The 12,078-nt window shown below is 33.6% G+C and overlaps 1 pseudogene; it reads right to left on the bottom strand.

Annotated features, from left to right (window-relative positions):
- Positions 1-11,409: 11,409 nt before the first annotated feature.
- LOC122101043 lies at positions 11,410-11,509 on the bottom strand (annotated as a pseudogene).
- Positions 11,510-12,078: the final 569 nt, after the last annotated feature.

The raw sequence follows: 12,078 nt of genomic DNA, 5'->3' as shown, positions 1-12,078 counted from the left end.
AAGAGAGAGCAATAGAATACATGCAAAATATTTACTTGGCTTTTTCTTACTTTAGTGCTCCAATGGCTTTCATAAAATGCAGATGCATAGATTTGTGTCTTCTGTCATTTGCTAAAAGTTTCTTCCAGAAAAGGTTATCAATTACTTATAAATGATGCATAATTCCTAGGTATTCCAGTTATCACATACACTTTTGATTGAGTTATCTCTGTATAAACTCAAAATAACAGACAAAAAAACACTCAAAATAAACAGAAATCACATCTTTGTTTTAAACGCTGTAGTTTACAGAGTTTTTAGCCAACACCAAAAACGTCTCTTTATGTATTCTGCTGATATGTAATTCACTTGCAATATATTATCTCCTTTTATTGTATACGTTTTAGTGTTTTGGATGTGAATTTTACCTTCATAGGTTTTCAAAGCCTAATTTTCACAAACTTGCATTTCTTCAAATAGAAATGCTATAAATTTTAGAACAGACATTAAAATAGATATAAAATTCTGTTAAAGGAATTTGTCCAGCATACACCCTCTATAGTGTGTGTTTTCAAAATTTTATTTTGGGGATTTTTTCCAGGGTCTCACACATACTATTCAAGTGCACTGTCAATGAACTACAATTCCCTGTCCAAACATGTTTTTACTTCTTAATACATTCATAGAAGTATAATGAATGGATCCTATACAATTCTTTTTGACCTTTAAGACTTGAAAACTTTCTTGATAAAATGATTGCAGTATTATACAAATCGATCATTATGAGGAGTTTATCAATTTCTCCACAAATGCATTACTATATTTTGTGTCATCTTTTATATAAGGGTCATACTAGTGAGTTTTCTTTGTCTTTTTTCTTAGATACTGAAGAGGAACTTATTTCATATGCTAATCCTATTGACTAGTAATTTACACGTGTTCTTTAAAGAAATATCCTATTCAGGAAAAGTTATATAGAATTAGAAGATATAAAAATACTTAAGATTCAGAATCATTGTAGCATTCACATTGTGGCATTAACAAATATGTTCCCTGTATCTGTTGGATATGGTTTCATTTCTGTTATAGTGTCCTTTGAATTATGAAAGGCTATCACTTGATATAATCCAGTATATTCTTGCTTTTCTTTAGCCACTAATGTTTTCCATTTAGAAACGTTTACAGATACAATGTCATCAATTTTTACATTTATCTCTTATAGGTTTTTACATATCACATTTAGTTTGATAATCATTTTTTATTTTAAATTTTTGTATAAGGATTGAGGTAGGCCAGGCGCCTGTAGGTCACACCTGTAATCCTAGCTACTCAGGAGTCTGATATCTGAGGATCATGGTTTAAAGCCAGCCCTGGCAGGAAAGTCCATGAGACTCATATCTCTAATAAACCACTAGAAAGCCAGAAGTGGTGTAGTGGCTCAAGTGGTAGGGTGTTCGCATTGAGCTGAAGAGCACACAGACCGCCGAAGCCCAGAAACAAAAATGATTGAAGTAGTAGTCTAAGATCATTCTTTAAATCTCGAGAGACAATAGTGCTAATACACCCATTTAAGATTCTATTTTTATAAAGTCATAGGATAGTTTTCAAAATCTATTGACCATAAAACTAAGAATTTATTTTTGACAAATCTGTTACATTCTTCTATATGTCTGCTCTTGTAGTAGAACTATGTTGTCGTCACTACTAAACATGGTAAAAAGATTCAAAACTAGTATGAAGACTGAACCTACACCATTTTACAAGATTGTTCTGACTGACCTGTATTCCTTGAATTTACATACGAGTTTACTGAGCAGGTGGAACAATATTCTACAGAGATATCTAGATGTCTGATACTCACTCATATTTTGTACCTTGTAAAAACACAAGACCTCAGATATTATATATAGAAAAATGTCTTCAGAGAATACTTGAAACAACTAAAATTAATTTAGGAATGAGTTAAGATTTAGATAACACTGTAGCATAACAAAGCTGAATGATAACAACTTGAGCTGTACAACAGAGGAGAGTAAGAAGGGAAAGAATGATGTACCACATAGGAGCTATATGTCATTGATAGTGAGTTTTAAAAAACAGAAAGACTTCAGAGAAGAGAAGGAGAAAAATAAAGTGTCCTGAGACAAGTTTCTTTTAAATCTATCTAATAGTTTGTACTAAAAGTCAGTGAAAATGGGAAAAATTAAAATAGAAATTAAAGCATTGTATATACCTGTTACAATGTTAAGAAAGTGTAATAGGAATATGATCATTAATTTCCAAAGAAATAAGAGAAAAAATAGTTAAACTCTAAAGGGAAAAAGAATGAAGAGAGAAAAGAAGCAAAGTAAAACCTTTATCAATAACAAACACAAGAGTTTGGAAGTGGAAAGGTAGTGGAAATATTCTAAATAACAATAAAAATTGCTAGCGTGGATAGAATATGGATAACATTTTACAATATATAATTTTGACAAAGCGTATTAGGAATGAAAGTTTGAAAGTCATGTTTTAAAACACTCTTTGGATTATAACTCGAGACTATAGGTCAGTGGTAAACCATTGGCTTTGTATATGTGAAGCAATGGTGTGAACTCCCAAGCATTACAAAGCACACACACACAAAAACCACATAAACACACACCCCCCCACACACACACCACATACACACATTTGGAATATTGATTTTATCATATTAAACGGAGGAAATCATCACAAACTGTAAAAGTATGTTATTATATGAAATCATAATATTACTCGTACTATTTAAATGTTAAGTAGAAATAAAATAATCACAATATACTTGGATTTTAATAGATTAAGTAAATTGAAAATTAACAGAAGACATGAGAACCTTTGCATATGAGTTTAAATAATAAACATTTTGAAACATGTGTCCTTTTATTTTGACAAAAGATTGATGTTACTGGTGTTTCAACGGAAGATTTAGAAAATGATAGCGAGGTGCTGTATATAACGCTAGGGATGGCTATATCTATAATCATTTCACTCTGAATAGTTTTATAATAAGGTCACAGAGTTTCTCGGTATTTCTAGAATTACAAACCCTATTTACACTTCCCACCATAGCTAGAAAATGGATGCAACAAATCACCACGCCGAGCTCAAAATTTTTTTTTTTAAATTCAAGTACAAATATTTCTAAAAAGTGATCAGGTAATGAAGCCTTTCTTAATAAAGTGTGTGCTTCTTGAAAATACAGTAAGTATTTGTTACCTGGACAAATACGTTTATAACTATAAGAAAATAAATGTATTTAAATTCACTAACCATATAAAAATTAAGAAAATAATTTTTAAATAGCCACAGGTTAAATATTTTTAAAGCAAAATATATTTGTCTGAATAATTTACATGTGTAAAAATCATGCAAAATTAAATTAACTGATCCTAAAACTCTGAAAAAAGAATTACCCTAAAGAAACAAAAGGAAACATTTAAGCTCAAAATTTGAACTTCAGAAGATAAAATGAAGTAGGGGTTGGGAAGGTAGCTCAGTGGTAGAGCTCTTGCCTTACATGCATGAAGCCCTGGGTTCGATTCCTCAGCACCACATAAGCAAAAAGAAAACAACCGAAAGTGGCGCTGTGGCTCAAGTGATAGAGCTCTAGCCTTGAGCTGAAGAGCTGAGGGACAGGGCCAAGGCCAAGAGTTCAGGCCCCACAACCGGACCCCCCCCCCAAAAAAAAGAAAAGAAAATGAAGTCTACTCTTTAGTTGACTTAATTAAGTGTAAACGTTCAGTATATCAATTTTATAATAAAAAATGCATGAACAAAGAAAGCAAAAGTACCCATTGATCAATAGCAACAGCAAAAGCATCTGTAGTTCTTGTTTTGAATGTACAAAAATATCGATGGAAGATATAACAATGTTCCTTCCCGAAGAAATGTACTCATTGCCTCATTTATGTAAGTGTAACCCCTGTGTACATTACCATTACAATAAAATTATATTGAAATTAAAAATAAACCAAATGATATACCAATTAAGAATTCTTACAAGCCATTTGTTAAAAACTTTGTAAAAAACTGCCCTAAATACCTAAGGAATATACTTTGATGATACTATTTAAATACTTCAACTTCAGCTGAAAAGCAAAAAGTTTAAAAACTGTTAAAAAGTAAAGTAATAACTCAGAATATATTACTATTAATAATAATCATAAGATAAATTTATAGTGGTAGTCAAGTATGTAAGAAATGATTCAATTTGCCATTCATTTACACTTAATAAGTGAGAAATAATTTTCTAGGTCTTTTAAATTATCATAAGTTTAATGAAGAAATTATTCTGTCACATCATATGATAATTATATAAAGCTGATATTAGAGCAAAGAACAGATTGTATTAAGATTTTGGATGTTAATGTACATACTTATTTTCGTTGTGGGAAAATGTGGGGATTTCAACTTGGGGTATATTGTTCTTTCTAGGCCAGAGTGATATCAGTGGTTAATTTTAGGATAGGGGTTCCCTTTCACAAAAACATGCCCCTGATCTGTTCTTTTAGCCTTCCCATCATCAATGGCAACAGAATTGCACACCAACTTGTTTAGCTTGCTACCTTGACTGGCCTGGATTCGCAGTCCTTCCAATCTTAGTCTCTAGATAGTGCAGGATGATGGAAATGATCCAATTCACTCAGCTATAGATGGAGAAGTAAGTCCACTAAACTTTTGGCTTGGGTTCTGTTCTCAAGCCTCCTAAGTAGTTAAGAGTACACATGGGATCCCCTGGTGCCAAACAGTAAGAATATTTTTAAAGCAACTAGACATATATATGACTTAGGCTTGTGAATATCTCAGGAAAAGAATAAAAGAGCAGTGCAGCTTAGAGGACAGGCAGAATTTTAACTAGCTACTCAGAGGCTGAATAAGCTTAGCTAGCTACTCGGGAGTCTGAGATCTGAAGACCACTGTTAAATCATGAAAATGCAAGCGATTATCTCAAAAAAAAAAAAAACCAGAATTGTAACAGTGGCTGAAGTGGTAGACCACTATCTTTGGGCACAGAAGATGAGGAATAGTTCCCAGGCACTATCAAGGCTCAAGAATGGTGAATGCATGCATGAGCACATGCACATGTGCACGTGCGTACTCGCACATGAATGCACACATACACAAACACAAATGAGTATTTCAAAGTGATGTTCTTTATTTTTTTTTTAACCTTGCTGTACTTTATTTCCCTGTATTAGTTCACAAATTAACAAAATCAGCTAAGGACCTATTTACATAAAATCCATCATGTTTCTCTAAAATCTACTCTCTTTTTGGAAGCCTGCTTTTATTTGACCCAAAAGTAAATTATTCAGGAAGTCAATTCATCACTCTCAAGTCTGTAGTATTTGATGATTGTTTAGGATCCTCCTAGCAATATGATTTTGTGAAATCCTGCATCAAGCATTATATTTCTTTCACTAGAAGAGAAACCTCTGTCAAACAATTAATAATAGTTTATTCTCCTCCTGGCATTCATCTGTACTTTTATTTTCTTCATATATTTCATGATCTGTCTGTGTATGCCAAAGCCTGACGTGAAAATAAAAACACACTTCTCAGCGCTTAGCATGTGTATAACATTCATAGATACTGAAATTGTTTTGGAATAAATAATGTTCATCCTGACTACTTTGAGAAAGAAGAATTGGTTTCTCAGCACTTTAGCTAAGAACTTGAGGGAAAGAAACAAAAGGAAAAGTGAGGAACAACTCAACACATAGATTCAAATGAAACAAAACAACCCAAGAAAACACAAATTAATTCAGTACTCAAGAACCTGCAGGAAATGCGAAGATTTAAAAAAAATCAGCTATGACAAGCTTATGAAATTCCTGACTACATGGGAGTGCGCTGTTTTTAGGATAGTGGCTAAAGTCCAGACAACAGAAAATTCTGTACACAATGCCATGCACTGTTATTCGAAATTCCAGGAAGAATAACATCAAGTGGACTAAGCTCAATTTCATACACAAGTAGGAAGCCAGTTTCTAGCTGAAAAATAATCAGGAAAACTTAGGGCTGGGGGCATGAAAAAGTTGTAAGAACACCCATTTAAGGGGCACAAAACACTCAATTCAAACTCTAATATTAGGGGTATTAAAGAAAAAGCTATGATTTTAAATAATTAGAACAATTGTAACACTTGACTATTTGAGTGTAGAAAAATCCATTAGAGTGATAGAATGAACCCACGTTCCAATGCTACTTTAGTGATAATGTTTAGTGGTACTTCAGACAAAACAGAGTTATCTTGCAAATGAGCATGGACGTGCATTTGGATGATGGAAATACTTTACTTACACAGGTGTAAATTAAATAGATTTTTTTGGGTAGATTGTAGTTCTTGAACAAAGAGCCTGGGTGATGTCCTTGAGCTTTTTCTCTCACGGCTAACACTCTAATACTTTGAGCCACAGTTCCAATTCTGATTTTCTGTTGGTTGTTTGGAGATAAGAGACTCCTGGGTATTCCTGCCCAGGATGGCTTCAAATTCCTACTCAGGATGGCTCAGATCTCAGCCTCCTGAGTAACCAGGATTCCAGGCATGAGCCGTCGATGTTTTTTAATAATTTAGTAAATTGTATAGTTACAGAAGTTATAAATTATCATTATAACCTGTGTAATATATGTGTGTATGTATAGATCAATGCATACAGTTAGAAATATATTAACATGCCGGGCGCTGGTGGCTCACGCCTGTAATCCTAGCTACTCAGGAGGCTGAGATCTGAGGATCATGGTTCAAAGCCAGCCCGGGCAAGAAAGACCGTGAGACTCCTATCTCCAATAAACCACCAGAAAACCGGAAGTGGCGCTGTAGCTCAAGTGGTAGAGCGCTCGCCTTGAGCTGAAGAGCTGAGGGACAGCGCCCAGGCCCAGAGTTCAAGCCCCACGACCGACAAAAAAAAAAAAAAAAAAAAAGAAGAAATATATTAACATATTTTTGCATCTACAATAGATTTATGACATCATCCTTCATTATAAAATAAAATGGAAACAAAGTTAATAAGGAGCAAAACAAAGGGAATTGTTACACGTTTCTTTTTGTTGAATGGAATATGAATTGTGAGAATCAGTTTGGGAAAACCATATTTACTTTAACAAAATGGATAATTGCTATTAATTCCAATCCATCTATTTGCCCATATTGTGCATCCTCACACATGCGTGACAAAGTCAAACCACATATTTGCCTTTGTATTTAACTCACTTGTTATAATTTAGGGGATAGATGAAGTAATCAAATAAAGATTAAAATAATAGTAAGTGAGGCTATGAGTTAGAGCTGAAAAAGATTTATATATGATAATAACTAATTAAAATGCATATTTCTTACTTCAAATGCATCCACAATCTGGAGGTGACGCATGCTTTTTGTTTGTTTTTGCAATGTATATCTAACAAACATATCCACAATACTGATTTTCAGTCAATATGATGGGATATTCAAACTTAAAAAATACGGAGTTTATTATCTTAGTGTGAATAGATACAATCTTACAAAGAATGTTATTTTCAACAGAAATCCGGTAAGAGTTTATCCACCTTGAGTTTCACAGGAATAACCAGAGAGTAATACCTGTTTTGTCAAGTTGGTCAAAATCACTCCATGAGTATATCTTAAAAGTATATCCAATTTAAGAGGTCAAATACATATTTTGTACTGACAGTCATCTTACAGCAATAACTTACTACCTACTTATATGAGTATCTTCTTTCCTAGCATATACTAAGAGCTGAAAGTGATCTCTTTTATCTAACTTAATGGTGTAAATGCTTTGATTATGATGATGTTCTTATTTGACAAATAAAATGTACAGAAGTGTGCTTCTACTGAAATGACAGGACAGAACCTTGATAAATAACAACATTGCAACACAGCTCTTTTCAGCCTCACTCTGTCCACATTGGCAAGAAACATTGCAACCGCGCACACACACACACACACACACACACACACACACATGTGCGCACATGTACACACATATACATGAATGCCAAATTCAGGGTTTATTGTACAAAAAAGTTCAAATAAAATATTAGTGATTAGGAAAAATAATAATTTGCCTTATTACAAAATAATACATAATCCAGTCACCACGGTTGTTACATTTTACTTGTCTCTCTCACATGTGACCACTTAATTTATTTTTAGTTCATTCATTCATTCATTCATTAGTTTGGTGCTAGAGCTTGAACTCAGGGCCTGGCTCTGTCCCAGAATTTGTTATTTTTTTGTTTTAGTTTTCTCAAGGCTACAATTTTACTGATTATACTACAGCTCCATTCCAAGCTTTTGTGGTCACTTTCAAATCATAATCTAATGAACGTTTTTTTCTTGGTCTGGTTTCAAAGCACAATCATCAGATTTCATCTTTCTGGTTAGGTAGGATTAAAGACTTGAGCCACCTGTGTGGCTCCTACATTTTCCTATACTTATGTAATGCACATACTTAGATAGTAATTTAAAACTGAGATCCTAGAAGCAAGATGTACAGTGATGATATTGTCCTGTCAGAAATTCAAGTTAGTAATGAAAATTTATTCTTAAGACCATACACAAAAATACTTAAGAAGAAATCTGAAGATGTGTGTGTATATGTGTGTGGGGGGGGAGGGGCTGTTGCAATATGTTCCACATATAAGCACTGTGCAGGGGTGTCCAGCTATTCACAGTTATTGCATGAGTATCTGCTTTGAGATACCAACTCATGGAAAATGTCTAGGTGTCCACTCTAGGCTGCCCAATGGAGAAGGGTATATTCATCCTCATCCATAGTATTCATATGAGTGGCCATTTTGGAAAGTAGACTCCACACTTTAGTAAGCTGCAAGGCAAGCACTCTACCACTGAGCCATTTTCCCAGCCCAAGGATTAAGATTCTTGTCTGTAATTTGGTCAAAGATATTTCTCTTTATGTAAGCGACTAAAAATTTATTTACTAATTTCAAGTAAATACATAAATTCTCTTTCCATCTCTTTTAAAATATAAAAAAATTGTTAGCTCTGTAAATTGGTTAGAAGCATGGATTTTGTGGCTAGCTAGGTCATTGTACATCTGCATCTCTTTTCCTCTCTCTCTTTCATGGTTTTCATAGACAATATGATTGCTCCATAATTATCCTAATTTATTTTGCTTTTATATTTTTGGTTGCATCATTTCACATTCTGCTCTGCCATTTCCCAAGACAGCACCACATAAACAGAAAAATCCAGAAGTGGTGCTGTGGCTCAAGTGGTAGAGCGCTTGCCTTGATTTGAAGAGCTCAAGGACAGTGCCCAGGCTCAGAGTTCAGGCCCCACAGCTAATTTTAAAAAAAAGAATCTAAATACTTGATGATTTTACTAACGGATCTGACTGAAATCAGTTGAATCACAATTTTCCTGTACAATGAAGGAATAGGTCCAGGCTACGAAAGCAGCTAGAGAAGGCAGGCAGATTGTATCTGTGACAAAACTTTGTTGAAAATAGAGTCAAGGATTATTTACTGGTGATTCACTTGCACTTGAAGCATGATTCTGAACTATTGCTTGCTGATTCTGAACTACTGCTTTGATCATTATATTCTCCAATTAGAAAAAGTGAAATTTAATTGATAGCAAAGGACCACTAATACATTTTGACTTCTCATTAAGCATCTTCGATCATCAAAATCACCTGAAGACAATAGACAGTCCTATTTATAGATGAAAACAAGTGTCTTTCAAAAAACAAGAATTTAGGTAGTCAAACAAAGCACTTCTATTTTACTACTGCATTATATATTTTTTCTAATATTGGATACCAACATTAGAAAGATACTAGAAAGCTCTTAAAACCCATATGTTGAATAGTGAGTTCTATTACACTATAACATCGTATTTCCCAAATCATTTACATAGAAGGCATTGTTTCCTATTTTCTCATTCCTAGTATAAGATGCACATGAAGACATCACTAGTCCTCATTTTCAGTCTGTACCTTTGAATACTGAGGAAAATCTTTCCTCTGCTATCAATTCCCTACTCTTCAGTTAGAATAAGTTAGAATAGTAAAAATGGAAAAAGAAAATAAATCATGGTGAAAAAACATATGCAGAAAATTCACCAAATTTTTGTTACCAGTTCTACCAATGTGAACTATTGCGGAAATACATGGACATCTCATTCCCACTGGCACTCAAAGTCTCTGGTTAGGCAATTCTGATGAAGACAAGGAACAAGATGAAAAAGTGAGGAATGGTATCAATTGCAAGAAAAATGGAGTAGGATCCAAGCAAATTTCTTCTTTGGGATACCGAAATTAATTGGCTTACTATGGTGCGGAGACTACTTTCCAAAAAGGCCACCCAGATGAATACTAGGGATGAGGATGAGTATACCCCTCTTCATCAGAAACCCTAGAGTGGACACTTAGACATTGTCCATGAGTTGGTAGCTCAAAGCAGATATTCATGCAATAACTCTGAATGGCTGGACACTCCTGCACAGTGCTTATATGTGGAATAATACCAGAGTGGGTTCTTTCTTACTTCATCATGATGCGGATACCAATCCCCAAACTAAAGGCCTCTTGACCCCCTTGCATCTTGCTGCTGGGAATAGAAATAGCAAAGAGAAGCTGTATCTCCTTCTGTTGAACCATTGTATCAAACCAGGTCTGAAGAACAACTTGGAAGAAACTGCATTTGATATTGCCAAAAGGATAAGTATGTATCACTACCATTTTGAAGTTGTGGAAGGCTGTACAAATTGTTCTCCTTCGTAGTAATGGTTTGGTTAACTTTCTTAACTTTCAAAAATGCCAGTCCATCCTTTGTGTCCCTTCAAATTTTTTTTCACAATACAAAGCGACAGCATTATCTTACTTTAAAAATGCATGGATTTCATGGTATTCTTCCAAGTGAATTGCCTGACTTTGATGTCAAAATGTATTCAAGAGTTGTTTGTATACATCTATAAAGATTTTTGCAGAGTTTGTAATTTTTTTAAATCAGACATAATTTTAACTTATCTGTTGAAATGAATAGTATAGAAACTAAAGATGTTGCTGGTGCTTTTCTGAAAAAAGTATATCTATGTTTGTATAATGTCCATAATCTATTTCATTAGCTCCTAGATATAATACTTTGAATTCTACATTGTCATATAATGTATAGATTCATTAATAAATGTGTCCTTTCATTAATAAATGTGTCCTTTTTTTCTAGGTCTTTTTATTATTTTATTTCTTTGGGATAAAATGACAATGTTATCTAATTTCAAGTTTTGTAAAAGTTATGCTATGTAAGGGCCTTTCTAAGGTGAAGATTTAATACACTGATGTCAAATTAACCTTTAATTTATGAATTACATGTATTGTTACACTTCTATTTTTGTAATGAACTTTTTAATAACTATTTTTCATTTCTTGCATCAGAAGAATGAAAAATATGGAATACTTCACAAATTTTCATATCATCCTTGTGCAAGTGTCATGTTAATCTCTGTATTGTTGTAATTTGGGTAGACCTGCTGCTGAAGCATGTAGTGTACTATAAATTTAAATACTTAATGATGCAATCTTTATACAGGCATATATCCATGGTTGCCTATTTGTAACAAGGAACCCTTATTGTTCCTAAAAATGCTATTGATCTTATTTCTCTAAAATTCTGTGCATAGTGGGAAAAACTTATATAGTTTGGTCGATTGCTCACATTTAAAATTTTTTGGGCAATGACTATTTTGTCGTTTTCATTTTAAATTTGATCATACTTTGAAGCCTTTACAGCTAAGTCCAAAGGTGATGGCTTTTCAAGTACTTATTTATCAACTGAGTTAGCTTTGTTGAGCTAATGGACTCAAAGTAAGCCTTGCTTTAGAGCTACTTCTAATCTTCTGCAGCTTAAAATTTCCCAAATGAAGTCTTGTGGGACAAATGTCTACTTGAACCTTTACCCTTCTTCCATGTAGGAACAGACCAAACAGAATATCTTACCCTGACAGCATAGATTGTCTTACTGGAACAAAACTAATCTTAGTTACAAGGGATCATAGAAAGATGAACAGTTCAGACAGAATTGTTCAGAATGGAAGGCATTTTATCGAAATAT

Source organism: Dipodomys spectabilis, unplaced genomic scaffold (assembly GCF_019054845.1).
Source record: "Dipodomys spectabilis isolate Male_0828 unplaced genomic scaffold, ASM1905484v1 ptg000620l, whole genome shotgun sequence".
NCBI classification, from domain to species: Eukaryota; Metazoa; Chordata; class Mammalia; order Rodentia; family Heteromyidae; genus Dipodomys; species Dipodomys spectabilis.
The sequence above is the reverse complement of the archived record's forward strand: the minus strand, read 5'-3'. Positions and strand labels throughout refer to the sequence as shown.